Source organism: Microtus pennsylvanicus, chromosome 11 (assembly GCF_037038515.1).
Source record: "Microtus pennsylvanicus isolate mMicPen1 chromosome 11, mMicPen1.hap1, whole genome shotgun sequence".
Classification (NCBI taxonomy): Eukaryota; Metazoa; Chordata; class Mammalia; order Rodentia; family Cricetidae; genus Microtus; species Microtus pennsylvanicus.
This window is the reverse complement of record NC_134589.1, coordinates 17,910,265-17,924,419: the sequence shown is the minus strand read 5'-3', so window position 1 is coordinate 17,924,419 and position 14,155 is coordinate 17,910,265. Positions and strand designations below refer to the sequence as shown.

Below are 14,155 nucleotides of genomic sequence, written 5' to 3'. Positions count from 1 at the left end.
GTCACCAAGATGCCAGGTATGGTGGCACACATATTAATCCCAGCACTGGGTAGACAGGCTGATCTCTGTGAATTCAAGAATAGCCGGTCTACATAGGGAGTTCCAGGACAGCTAGGGCTATGTAGAGAGACCCTGTCTCAAAAAACAAACAACAACAACAAAAAATAAACTAGTGTTACCAAATACACATTTTGGGGATGGAGATATGGCTCTTCTAGAAAACCCCAGTTTGAATCCTAGCACCCACATGGTGGGTCACAACCATCTGTGACTTCAGTTCCAAGGAATCCAATGTAGACACCGGGCATGCGTGTGGTATACAAACATACACGAAGGCAGAACACCCAAACATGTAAAATAAAACTAATTTTTAAAAAAATATTTAAAGAAGCCACTAAGTAGTTAGGAAGAAGCAATGCCTCCCTCGAGGAAGTAGGCTAATAACTAGCCGCAGTGAGCAAGGTCGCTTTTGTGGGACCGATTTGTTACTCTAAGAGCTGCTACAGGGGCCGGCATTATATGTGCCCCCTCCTGCATGTGTCTGCTAGTCCCTCTGCTTTTCCCTGTGTTAGGACACAGCATGAAGCCCTGGCCAGTTGCAACTGTCTGATTTTGGACTTTCAGTTCTTATACCTTTTCCTTTGTAGGCGGACCAGTCTCAGGTATCCCATTATAGCAACAGGAAATGGAGTAAGAAGTGGGGTCTTCAGAAGAGAAAAATGGGTAGGGCATCTGCTTTCACATGCCGAGGAAGTGGGGTCACATTCAACTTGCACAGATATTTGCTGTCTCTAGTATAGTGGTTCTCAATCTGTGGGTCATGACCCCTTTGCGGGTTGCATATCTGAAATCCTGCATGTCAGAGACATTCGGATTCACAGCAGTAATGAAATTACAGCTGTAGAGTAGCAATGAAATCATTTTCTGGCTGGAGGTCAGCACATGAGGAACTGCATTAAAGGCTGCAGCGTTAGGAAGTTAGAACCACTGCTCTAGCACATAATCAAGAACTGTGCTAAGCGGAAGTTCCTTCGGGACACAAGATGGCCTCTGTTAGAAGCAGCTCTATAGTAAAAACCAAAGCTACAATGATAGGAAACAAGCTTTTAAAATGCTGCGAAAAGCCAAAGGCGAACGACTCTCTCTACTTGGGAGCACATCTGTGTGGTAACTCTTCCAAAGACAGTCGAGCTGTGCGGATGAGCACATGAGGAGTCCTCCCTAGCTGTGTGCACGGCCTTCATACTCCACTGGAATGAGGCACTCATATGGTGACGATTCCACCAAGTTCTGATTCCGGCTCTCCCTTCCCCTCTACAGTGATAAGGAAATCAAGACCCAAATGTAATACTCAGACTACACTAGTGCCTCAGCACTGCTCAGCTCCCTTCACACATTTTTAGTGTCGCTGCTTCAGCGCACCTCCCTGGTGTCTGCTGCCATCTATGCGACATTATGACTCCAAAAAGGAAATCTAAAGTTGGCACAGTGGTATCAGCCTGTATTCTCAGCACTCAGGAAGCTGAAGCAGGAGGATTGACAAGAGTCTGGGTTACAGAGTGAGACTCTGTCTTTAAAAACCTACAGTAGGGGGCTGGAGAGATGGCTCAGAGGTTAAGAGCTGGCTGCTCTTTCAGAGGTCCTGAGTTTAATTCCCAGCAACCACATGGTGGCTCACAACCATCTGTACTGAGATCGGGCGCCCTCCTCTGGTGTGCGGACATACATGGAGGCATATTGTTGTATACATAATAAATAAATAAGTCTTTTTTAAAAAAAAACCCTACTGTAATAATGATGATGATGATAATTAATAAACAAAAAGGAAGGCTAACTTTGCCAGCATATACAAAACAAGGTATAATTATTAACACTCTCTGATTCGGCAAGTCCTCTTCCAGGAATTTATCTGAAAAAACTATGGTTAGAGGGTGGAGAGATGGCTCAGTGGTTAAGCGCACCGGCTGCTCTTCCAGAGGTCCTGAGTTCAATTCCCAGCACACATGGTGGCTCACAACCATCTATAATGAGGTCTGGTGCCCTCTTCTGGCCTGCAGGCATACATGCAGACAGAACATTGTATACATAATCTTAAAAAAAAAAACCCAAAAAGCAAAACTATGGTTAGGCCAGGCAGTGGTAGCACACATCTTTAATCCCAGCACTTGGGAGGCAGAGGCAGGAGGATCCCTGTGAGTCTGAAGCCAGCCTGGTCCACAAAGTGAGTTCCAGGACAGCCAGAACTGTTACAAAGAGAAATCCTGTCTCGAAAAACCAAAAGAACTATGGTCAGGCAGAAATATATAGTTCCAAGGGTGCTTGTTATAAATGGTATATAATAGTGAAAAACTCAAAAAAAAAAATAGAGGGGAATGGTTAAATAAATGATGGCATTAGCATTTTATAATAAAGGATGTTACCTATTTAAAAAAACAGCTTGTTATATAAGGAGAAAAATCAGTTACAAAATGAAAAATACTGTGTGCATATAAACATATGTAGAAGTATAACAAAACTAACGAAAGACACATTGAAGAATACTAAATGATTTAACTTTTTAAAAATAGTCTCTTTCTTTCTGGTCACCTGTGCTTTTGAAACCTGTAACGAACACACTACAAATGTCTTCAGAAACGGAGATCTAAGTGATCTATGCAAAATCAAGGGACTTTTTATGACTAGGTTAAAAATGACTAGGTTAAAAAAAATTCTCCCCCAAACCTTCTGTGCCCAGCAGGGAACCTGCAGTGACTGACAGAGGCAAGAACGGCTGTGAATCAGCCTAGACTCCGGGAGACTGAAGCTTGTCTCAAGAATTTCTCAATCAAGTTGTGAAATCTGAAATTTAAAGAAGAGCCAACAATAAATCAGATCATTTACATCATTTATGTGTCTGAGTCACAAAGCCCACAGGGCAGCAGACTGGGGGCCAGGTAGCCTAGGCTCTACCTGTGACTTTAGCCTAAATAAGGTACTGGGTCTCCTGGGAGCTTGGTGCTCTCCGGTGTGAAATTAAAGTGAAAACAAGCACTTCTCAGCCCGGACTTCCATGGAACACAAAGGGTACCATCTCTGTGCCAATACATTTGCCAATTAAGGAAATGCCAGACTGGAGATCTCTGAGGTCCCCATCCCAACAGTCTAGATCTGAGTCAACGATACAGCTCCCGGTGCACTGAAACCTGTATGTACAGATACATATCCACTTTTGGGTTTTTCATGGAAAGGGAGAGGAGCATTAAATAACGCAGGATGGGTGACAACCTACCTGAGGGGGGGGAAAAAAACCACCCACAGTGTGCCAGCAGCAATGGAAAACAGAAAGCAGGGGTTTACCATCAAGAGGCTAAAACCATTGGTTAAGACAATAGAAACACTAAATCTAAACAGCGTCTTTCGCTAAATGATTTTCTTCTTAGAAAATATAGAGAAGGGGCTAGTCTTTGAACTGCAACTATAAACTACAGTCTTTCCCCCCAAAGATGGACAGTATCCCTCTAAAGCTTTTCCCAATTATGAAGCACACAAATCTTCAACAACTGAAGTCCACAGCCACTTTCTATCACGCATGGTCAGCCTGCTACAGCCAGCCAAAGATGAGTTGCTGCAGAGAACCTGCGATGAATGCAGGCAGTCCTGACTATTTCTTTCTCTGAGCTCGTCACAGCCAAAACCGGTCCCTAAATAAGAACCACACAGGAAGTGATGTAATTTGGTAGCAGAAAGAGGAGTCACACATCATGCGGGGTGGCAGCATACCAATGACGGCCTGTCCTGCCACAGCCATGCACACACAGGCAAAAGGCTCTGACCTCTAAGATGTCTCTCATGGCAGAGTTCTAGACAGGTTTTTAAAACAAAGCACTTTAAAAAAATCAAAGAAATTATGTGCAAATTAGAATAGACACACATGTCAATAGCACAGAAGTTTAAGGTGTAGATGCACAGACCTCTGTTTAGTCATTGAAGTAGGAGCGGGACTCAAACTGTGACTTTCTTATAAAGCAAAGGTGCTGCTGCAGCACTCAAGGCCACAAGTAAATCTGAGTGTTTGATACATTACTTAATCATTTCTTTCAAAGTAAAATTACACAATATTTGTAAAATGATAAGTAGAAGGGATTTACCCCTGTCTGATGTCTCTAAATCCTCTTCCCCACACCCCTTAGCATCACATCCAGCCCATGCTGGTTCTTAACACTTATTTAGTGTGTGTGTGTCTGTGTGTCTGTGTCTGTGCACACGTGGTGGTCAGAAAAAACTTGCAGGAGTTGGTTCTCTCCTTCCACTAGCTGGGTTGCATGGATCCAACTCAGGTTACTGGGCTGGTGACAAGCACCTTTATGCATCTCACAGGGCCATGCTAGTTCTTTAGAAAAGAAAAGAAACCAAGTTCCTTGTAGGCATTTTTAAAGTGTAAGCATACTAAGCATATCAAAGGTAGACTGCTCTAATAACAAACTGTATGCAACTCTGGGAGAGTCTTATTGACTCGAGGCAGTGCTCTTCGAATGAGCAGCTAACTCCCAGGCAACACTGCTAACACAGCTAACTCTTTCTTCGACTTCTCTCTCTGGCACCGTACTCTCTACTGTGTCTACGGAGTCTGTAGTTTTTCCGAGTCAGTATTTCACATATAAGGAACTCACAAGATTTATGGCGGAGCACTTATCAGTCCTCTCTGATGGCATGTGACAGAGAATGCACATGAGCTCAGGTTTGAGTTCACAAACAGAAGAGGATCGCCAAGTGTCCCCTTGACTACCTATCAACAAACACTATTCAGAATGGGTAATTACAAAACAGCCTAAGAAGATAATCCCAGGTGTTAGCTTTTCTCAACAGCAAGGAAAGGTTAAGATGAAAAGGAAACATCTCAACACCTGATTAAAGGGATTGGGCTATACATTTTTGCCCTCTGTAGAGCTACGTTTGGCAACGTTGCTATACCATACCAAGTGCTGCCTATGGAGTATAAGTAAGGCACCAGAAAATGCTCACACTAACGCTACCCTGACAATGAGTCTGCCAAGAAACGCTTCTGTCGGTTAGGATGCAAGGCAAAGAGCGTCTGGGGACTGAAGTCCTGAAGCATTGCCAGGTCCAGGGTCTCACAGTGATATTCAGTAAAGGAAGACTCTAAGCCAACCTTCTGTACTCGAGGACCCTCTGACTGCGGAGGATCATGGGCTAACTTATCGCTAAAGGGCATGCAGACAATCTTTTTAAGCGTTACTTATCTAAGAAAATAAAATGCTATCCATGTTTTATCATGGGAAGAAAGACCAAGACACACTAGTAGAAGTCACAGAACAGTATCTGTTGTGATCTTATTTTAGGGGAAAGGAAACCCTATACCTGAGTAGCTAGAGCCAAATATGCATATGTGTGTAAACATTCATGCAAGGGTCTAAAAACATGCACTGATAGTACAGTGACTACTTCTGACAGAAACTGGGGCGGGGACACTGGAGATTTTATATTTTACTCTGCATATCAGCATAGCTTTATGAGGATATGTTCCTTTTATAACCTGTAAAGCAGAAAATGCAAATGTGTACAACATACAGCAATGGGTGCTGTGCCCTTCCCCACCCCTGAGCTGATGCTTTGACCCTGGAACTCTGTTCTTCTAACACCCAAACATACGAACAGCTATTGTCAAAGAAACCAATAGCAGCTGGGCAATGCCTAAGACTTGCCCCCTTCCTATTTCTGGAATTTAGGTTCATCTGGAACCATTCCAAGAAGTCTTTCCTAGAGCACAAATGAATTGAAGAGTATCTACTCGGACTTAGTAAAGAACCAGAACCGCCCTCCCTGCTCTGACTTGTGAAAGACGGGGTTTAGCATCACTCTTCCTATGGATGTGTGCTTTACCCTGTGGCCTTCATCAGCCTGGCTCACGGGTGCCCTGTGTATTATGTGCTGCTCTGGGATACACAATGGCAGTGTTGTTCCCTGAGAGACTGTAAGCATCTTGAGGGCAGAGCAGGAGCGTAAGCGTTCCACTTAGACCCGATTAATCAAGCTACTGGCATTTATTCACTTCTGGAAAATGCATGGCTATGTAATAAGCAACCATACCGCAATGTAGCAATGCATAAAGGAGCATATGGGATACACAGGAAGCACACTAAAGCCAGAGCATTCTGGAAAAAGTCAGATCAAGGCTGAAGCCTGAAGGAAGAACAGAACTGAGCAAAATGATGGTCAAAACATGCCCCGAGATACAAAGGGAAGAGACAGTAGCACAGCAAATTAGAGGCACTGAAAATAGCACACTGGCTGGAGCCCAGTGCGTGGGGGAAGGGCGCAGGCCCAGATGAGGCAGGAAAGTTTGGCAGCTGCCAGAACACTCAGGGCTTGTAAACTGTGAGAGGAGTTATGGGAGCTGCTAAGGAGTTTGAGGCAGTGGGATGACAGGATCAGACTTGCCTTTTTATTAAAAAAAAAAAAATTGCTCCGGTTACAGTGTGGAGAATGGATTAGAGAAGGGCAAGGCTGGCGCTCAAGGAGCAGCTCAGGCAGGAGATAATGGTGTCCTGAGGACAGAGAGAAGTGGGCGACCTGCGACAGTGGGCGACTGCCTGGCAGGAAGTGGCACCCCATTTCCGGGGAGAGAAGCAGGGTAAAGAGTAGGTCCCAGTTTTGGGCTATCACACTTCCGGGAACAGACAACTGGAAAGTGGAAGTACGCCTGGGGAGGAAGGCTGCAGGCGGATGGGTTTAATTTAGAACTGACTGCACGATGGGGAAATAAGCAGTGGGTTATGTCTGTGAAAACCCTGAGCTCTAGACTGAGACAGAGAAAAACCACACGCTTAGGAGTTATAGCACGAAGGTATTGGTTAACACTATGGAAGTGGACCCGAGCCATCTGAGGGAAAACACAAATAAAGCCAAGAGATCTAAGGCAGACTCCTGAGGACCCCCGCTACATACACATCTTAAGGGACACAATAGGGATGGGACAGGGGAGGCAGAGAGATAAGAAAACCTTGGAGGGAAGCCAAGTAAAGGCCAAGTAAACACACAGTGCCAGTGGGTGTTTCCTAAGTACATGCAGACTGACTGACAGATGCTGGACAGATTTAACTGTCAGAATTCTGCCTTTCTCCTGTTCTGCTTCCTGGTCCTTTCAGTGTTGAGAAGATGTGCCGTAGCATCTTCCCACTGCCCGACAAGCAGAACCTTGGGATTTCCTTATTTTCTGTATCTTCTCACCCAGCCCGATTGTCATTTTCAAGCCTGTCATCCGTAATGCCTAATCACCAAGTTCTGTCAGCCTGACTTTCACCATCGTTCTCACCCCTTAGTGCCGTGCTAGCCAAGGTTCGGTTAGCACAACTAGACAACCAGCACCCGCTGTCTCCCGGGCCATCCCGCCCTCCGCTTCCTCCCAGCGGTCCCTCACACAGGATAACCGCAATGGTCGCCCTAGGGTTCTAACTTTCCTAGCACTGCTCCACTGCTGAAGTCTCTGATGATCCTCATTACAATCATTTGTCAATTATGTCTATCTAATAACTTTATCTATGTCCATGTTTTTCAAACTATCTAAATACCTTTGGTCTACTTGTTTGTTTCTCTTTAAACTTTCAATCTATTATAGTATTTTTATGAAATATAATTTAAAACACCCTGGCAATGCCAAATCGCCATAAGCATGTCTAACTGCTTACTCTCAGCCTCTCAATATCATCTTATCGCAGACTGGCAACAGTGGTTCCCAGTCCAACAACTGCCGCTGGGCTGTACACCAGTGCAAGGGCAGATGACAGGGTGGCTCTTTCCTCCGAAGCCTTTCGGCATGTACAGGATGATTCTGCCAGCCAGGTGAGACATCATTTAACTGATGCAGGTGGACAGCAGGAAAGACTCCTGGCGAGGACAGAAGCTGCTAAACATCCTATGATGTGTGATACACAGGGCAGGCTCCTCACAGCAGAGAATTACCCAGCAAGAAGTACGCACGGGGCAAAGGTCAGGAAACCTTGTCTTAGGAGTATAATGCAAACAATTACAGGACAGTAAGAATGACGTGACCAGGCTGGCCTCGAACTCACAGAGATCCGCCTGTCTCTGCCTCCCAAGTGCTGGGATTAAAGGCGTGCGCCACCACCACCTGACTCCTCACTCGACTTCTTGCTCCTCCATGAAGCCTTTAATGAATTTCCTTAGTTCCTGGACGACTCACTCTGTCTCCACTATTTAGTTGGTACTTAATCAAGCGGTGGCTTTGACACCATCTATTAGGTTCTGCTGCTTAACTTTAAGTGGTCATTTGACATTGATTATGTTTTGTGTCTAGCTTGACAGCTTACTTAAGATGTCTCCTCACAGCACAGTAATCACTTCCTGCATTATGCTACACCTAGTGCTAAAAACACACATTTTAAATTAAGCATTGCAGTGCTACTGCTGGCTCTTTGTGTGTGCAGTTCATGACAATCTGAACATATCAGATTACTAAAGAGCAGCGTACAGTGCACAGGGCAGCTAGCTTCTGTACTGCATGACTGTCTGGTCCAACAGATTAATGATGCCATTGCTGAAATAGATGTGGCCAAGGTTCCTCCAAACTGGGCTCAAGAAGCCCACGATATGATCTCACGTGGTGGACTTTCATGAAAGAAGAGCAACATGGGGTCACCGGCATGAACTCTGAGGCCATGCTGGGTTCAAATCTGCCCTTACCGTTTACTGTGGGTCTTGGATGAACAACTTTACTTCTCTGAGCCTCAATTTCTTTCTCCATAAAATGGGAACGATGCAGTACATGCCTCATAAGGTTGTTGTGAGAATTAAATCACTTAATATAAAAAATACAAGCAAAGTATTTAGAACGGTGTGTCCCAAGTCACAAGTACTAGCTGTCATTAACAATCCAAACGTGCATAAGGCAGAAGAGGCGTTATTGAACTGGGAGTCGCTTCAATATTCAGAGACGTTGAACACTGAGGAAAATTGGGGCACAGCTCTTGAGAAATTCTGTTCTCCCAGGCCGCCCTTCTCCCACTCTCCCCTCACGCTCCTTCAGCTGCCCACCGAAAGGCCTTGACCTGAATGCTCACCCGTTTAGAGGGAGGACAAAGGACTTCACATTCATCACTAGGAGGGAATTACTGGGAGGAGCAGTTGGCAGGAAGTTATTACCCAGCAAGAAACCCTGTCTCGTTCAGTAGAGCAGGACAGGAGCTTCTGTCTACCCTCTGTCATGCTGCCACCAGGGTCCAGGGAATCCAGACCGGAACCCTATGTGCTTTGTGAAAGTCAAGGACGGACCAAAGCTCTGCGTTGAGGGCTATGCCGAGATAGCCTGTGCTAGCTGTATTTGTTTGCTGATTTTTCAAACTGTACATTAGATATACAAACTCCCAATAAAATACACAAGGGAAATAGGACGAAAAAAAAAAACATGGTCTCCGTTTGGTCCTCTCCCTCTTCTCTTAGAGGTGAACATTTTCTTTCTATTCAGTGTGTCCTTTGGGATCTTCATACTACATTTGTTTGGTTTATATATTTTTATTAACATAGTATGTCACCTGGAGCAAACTGGTTCATCTGGGTTCACTTGTAGTTTACAGTGCTGTGCACCACAGCTCATGTGATATTTTCCTTACTGGTGGACACTCCGTCAACATTTTAGACTTCAACTTCCGTTTTTTGCTTTTGGGTTTTGTTGTTGTTGTTTGGTTGCTGGTTTGTTTGGCTGTTTGCTGCTATTGGAGATTGAACGTAGGACCTGGTACATGGTGGCCCTTCTACCACTGAGCTACATCCCCAGAGATCAGAGTCCAACTCTGTAATAATCCGGTTATTGGCCTCTACATCACCCGGCCGTAACAGGAACTCTGACCCCCCGTGTACTCCGTCAACTGTACTGCTATGTGAAAGCTTCATTTTCAAAAGCCTGTTTATAGACTTTAAAATGCCAGATGAATCTAAGTATAGTCTGACTTTGAGATACAGATGCAACTACACTATTCCTATTCAAATATAAATGTAACTTAAAAGTCAAAAATCGAGGGGGCCTTAGGTGTTGTGGTCTCTCATTCCAGCAGTCAGGGGGCTGAGGCAGGCGGGACAAAAGTGTGAGGCCAGCCAGGGCTACATAGTAATTTCCAGGAAAGCCTGGGCTGTAAAAGAAAGGGAAGGAAGAAAGAAAAGTGGGAAGGAGGGGGTAGAGAAAGCAAGCATGGGGAAATCAACCCCAGGTAGAAAGGATTTCTATGTGCAAAAGGCTACCTTACCCTAGGGGTTTTGTTTTGTTTCAAGCGCATATACCCTCTGCCTCTTAAATCCCCTTTAGAGACTCTGAGAGTTACATGACCATAACTATTTTCTTCATTAGAAAGAAACAGCAAAACAAAATAAACCTTTCTAAGGCCTCTGAGCTGTAGTGAGAATTAGTAAATCATTGCATTCCTCAGACCAGGCGCGAAGGCAGGAAGAGAAGCTTGTGTCTCCCAATGGCGAGCAACTGCTTGCTCTCCCTCTGCTAATAAATTACAGGCAGACCTGAACAGATGTCAGGCTGGCATTCGAAACCTAAAATATAGCTGAAAAGCAAGTTATGACTAATACAAGGAAAAAAGACGAATGTCAAAAACCTTCTTCTCCCCCCCCCTTTCAGATTTCAGATAAGCTCTTTAGCCTCGGGACTCTCTTTACAGAGCCCGAGTTCGCAGAGATGTCTTAACCCCCATTTAAATTGCGATCTCTCCTCATGAGTAGGGTGTGAAAATGCATTTTCAGAGTGTCAGTGTTTATGTTAATCTTAGCAAGAACTCCCTTTCTCCCAAATACGGCATGCACAGAACCCCTCGCCCTCTCTCCCCTGTTTTATTTTTGCTGTTCTTAGCATGTGCACGATGTCTGGGTGTGATCGAAAGGCTCCTTATCTTCTCTCATTCGGAGGAACTGCTCGCTTAGACCAGGGAAGAGTTGCTTTCCTCTTTAATTTTAAAAGAAATCTTAAACATGGAGGTTGGAAACAGGCTTAGCCAGGGAGGGTCAGGGAAAGGGAGACAGAAAGAACCCCTTGTCAGTTTCAAAGAGTGGGTGAGAAGTCCTTAGGAAGAGGTTTTCACCCCGGCATGATGGCCTGGATGCCCAGTGCTACCTGTCCTTGAAACGCAGCCTCCCTCAGCTCTCCAGACACAGCACCTGCCCACGGAGATGGGAACCTTCTCCCAAGATGCTGTGAGCCGCTGAGCGGCCTGGCAGCCGTCATTCCCGTGCTCTTAAAAAGGATTTGTTCTTTGGCACTAACATTTACAGCTTCGAGGCTATTGCCAGGGACGCTGAAAAATGAAGTTTCTTTGTAGAAACTCCCTGTGCAACAAGGAGAAGTGAGGTGACTCGTCACTCAGTTACCCTGAGTATTCTCCACAAAACTGCATGCAAGGAACAAGTGCGGTAAGTGTCTGAACAGGACACCCGGGAACGCTCAAGGGCAGCCATTAACCACTGAGCTCACGCACCTTACCTTCCAAGGCTAGCTTCCACTGTTCGCACTGCTGTGCACACGGATGGTGGCCCTGTTGCCCTGTGGAGCCCGGACTGAAGGGAGCTGCTGACTAAGCATCTGTTATCATGGGGCTGGGAGACAAGCTAACTTTCTGATGTTCAAAGGGTGTCAAATACAGGCTAGTTTTCATCATTTCTAAGAATGACCTACGCCACTTGGGTTTGAGTTAGCCTAATTGTCACAGACAAGACAAAAAAGAAGAAAAAAAAAGGAAACGGGATAGACTGATTAGACACAATAACAGAATCTCAGTTGATGCTGGCCATAAGAGAGTCCCTTTCTATTCCCACACAACCCCCATCCCTCAGTCTCTAGAGCTTTATGTGGCTTGTTTTCTCCTTAAGGATTGCCTTAGTTTTAATTCTATAACAAACATTTTAAAAAGCAGGAAGGCAGATGCCCGGTATTTGGAGGTCCCTGACGACAGAGACGCTAGGCTGGAGTCAAGGACGCTGGGCTGTTCTCATGTGCGCTGCTCACTCGCTCTCTGGCTTTACCTCACCTGTGTCTCTGGCTGAAGCCCTTCGTCATCTCAGATCCCTTCACAATTTTCTGTATATTTCTAATTCCCATTTTCAGTTTTTAAAAGGAAACATGAGATTTACAACCACATGAAAGACATAAACAACCTAAAGACATGACCATCAGTCTCATAAACACAATGGCCAAAGAAAACTACGGACATCTCAATTTTTAAATTAGAGATCTTAATACATATATATGCACATATGCAAAAAATCCAATTAACATTCATATTTCAAAGTAAGTGTAACTCCAGACTTTACAGGAAAGACAATTTGCTAAGTCTAAAATTAAGTTTTCTGCTTACAAACACCTAATAATCTACATAAATTATTATTTCCTAAATATTTTCTCATTTTAATTATTTAACTGATCATACACTGCCTATTAAAACCATGAAATACATTATTGAATCCATTTAGTGAACTAGAGTGTGAAAAAAAAATCAACCCATTTTATTTCTACTTAGGAGAGTGAGGAAAACTCAGAATATCCATAAGGAACACATGCAATTTTATTTATATTTGGTTTGATTGTTTCAGCCTTTTGTGAGAGATCAAGGGCATATATGATTCCTATGTAGCAATTTTCACTTTTTACCAAGCCAAGTGGTAGCCAAGTGGTCACCAAATTCTTCTTGGAGGGCAATGAAATTCTTTATTAAATTCCCCTAACATTTAAAGGAAAAGAAACCCTCAATGAACGGTGTCTCCCCAGAAGATAACTGTTTCTCTGACATCAACCCTGAACAGTAGAGCTTCCTTCTTAAAACAGATGCGCAGGCTTTTCCTTTAAAATAAAGAAAACAGCAAAATTTTTTGCTTTTTTTTATTTGTTTGTTTGTTGTTTTGTTTTTAAATCAGTTCAAAGCCAAGGCTGCTTTACAGTAGGCTGCCATTTAAACTAAACTGGTAATATGTGCTTCTTGATAAAAGAAAGTCATGGCGGGGTGCTTTCAAAATGATAAAACTTATTATTATTATTGTTATGTCTTAAAATGGTTTAAGTGTAGTGGAAAAACAAAGCCATAAACAAGGCTCTGGAGAGTAGCGCTAAGATTCAAATCAGCGGTCCTCGGTCAGTAAGCACAAGTGCTCACAAACATCGCCTGAAACACATCAGACACAGATCTGACTCAAGGGTAACAACCTGCTCGATTGAACTTCATCTGAGAGGTGGCAGAATCACAAACCAGCTGCCGGGTTTGCTCCTCGATGCACTAACTGTAGCTCAGCCGCAGCGCCGGCCCGTGAGCAGGGTACACACAGGACGCCAGCGCCTGAACCGGCTCCTCGGTACTGGGGAGCCGTTTACAGTAACACACGCAGGGTACAGCTCCCTCCATGAGGAGCTGTTTCCCTACTTGTTGGCTGGACCTCACAAACAGCAAAGACACGGAATCCTTACCCTCTCCCAGCCCTCAGACACAAAACCAGTAAAAACAGTCACAAGAACAACATGCAACATTTAGAACCATCCCATGAACTCCGTTTTTACCTAAAATATATTTAAATAAATTTCTATGTCTTGATCAAAACACTTTAAGGATTTATTAGTCCTCAAAATAAACTTTAAGAGACAGTGAATGGCCACATTTCTTTTAACTTTCCGAATTACTGCATTTTTTTAAAAATGGGTTTGGCCTTTGTATTTTCCAGATAAGAATGTCACTGTCGTTTCAAGATGTATAAAACTCAGGTGATGAGGGTCTCTGTCATTTTGACTTAATCCAACTTTAAACTCGACCTTTACCCAGCGAACAGGTGTGTGCTATGCCTGTAATTTACCAGAGTAAGCAACCAGGCAGAAACGCGGCCGGCCGGCTGGGCTGGCTAACGCAGCCCAGAGCTCAGGGCCTGGGAGCAGCTCTCGTCCACTGTGATGAATATACTATTATCTCCCAGTAGCAATTTACAGAGAAAGAGTGGGGGAGAGCGGCAGGACGCTTGTATTCCTCCAGCTCTTTGGATTCTGTTTTCACACTCGCTCTGCAAGAAGCTATTATGAATTCCTTTCTCAGATACTCCGCTGCTCACATTCCAATCCAGCCAACGATACAGATATGAAAACAGTCCTGACAGTATTTCCACTAGGCAA

General features: G+C 44.3%; 1 protein-coding gene across 1 annotated transcript in view; it reads right to left on the bottom strand.

Moving 5' to 3' along the window:
* Nsf (N-ethylmaleimide sensitive factor, vesicle fusing ATPase) overlaps nt 1–14,155 on the bottom strand; it is a 135,090-nt gene that overhangs the window by 75,617 nt on the left and 45,318 nt on the right. The gene's annotated exons all lie outside the window — the stretch shown is intronic.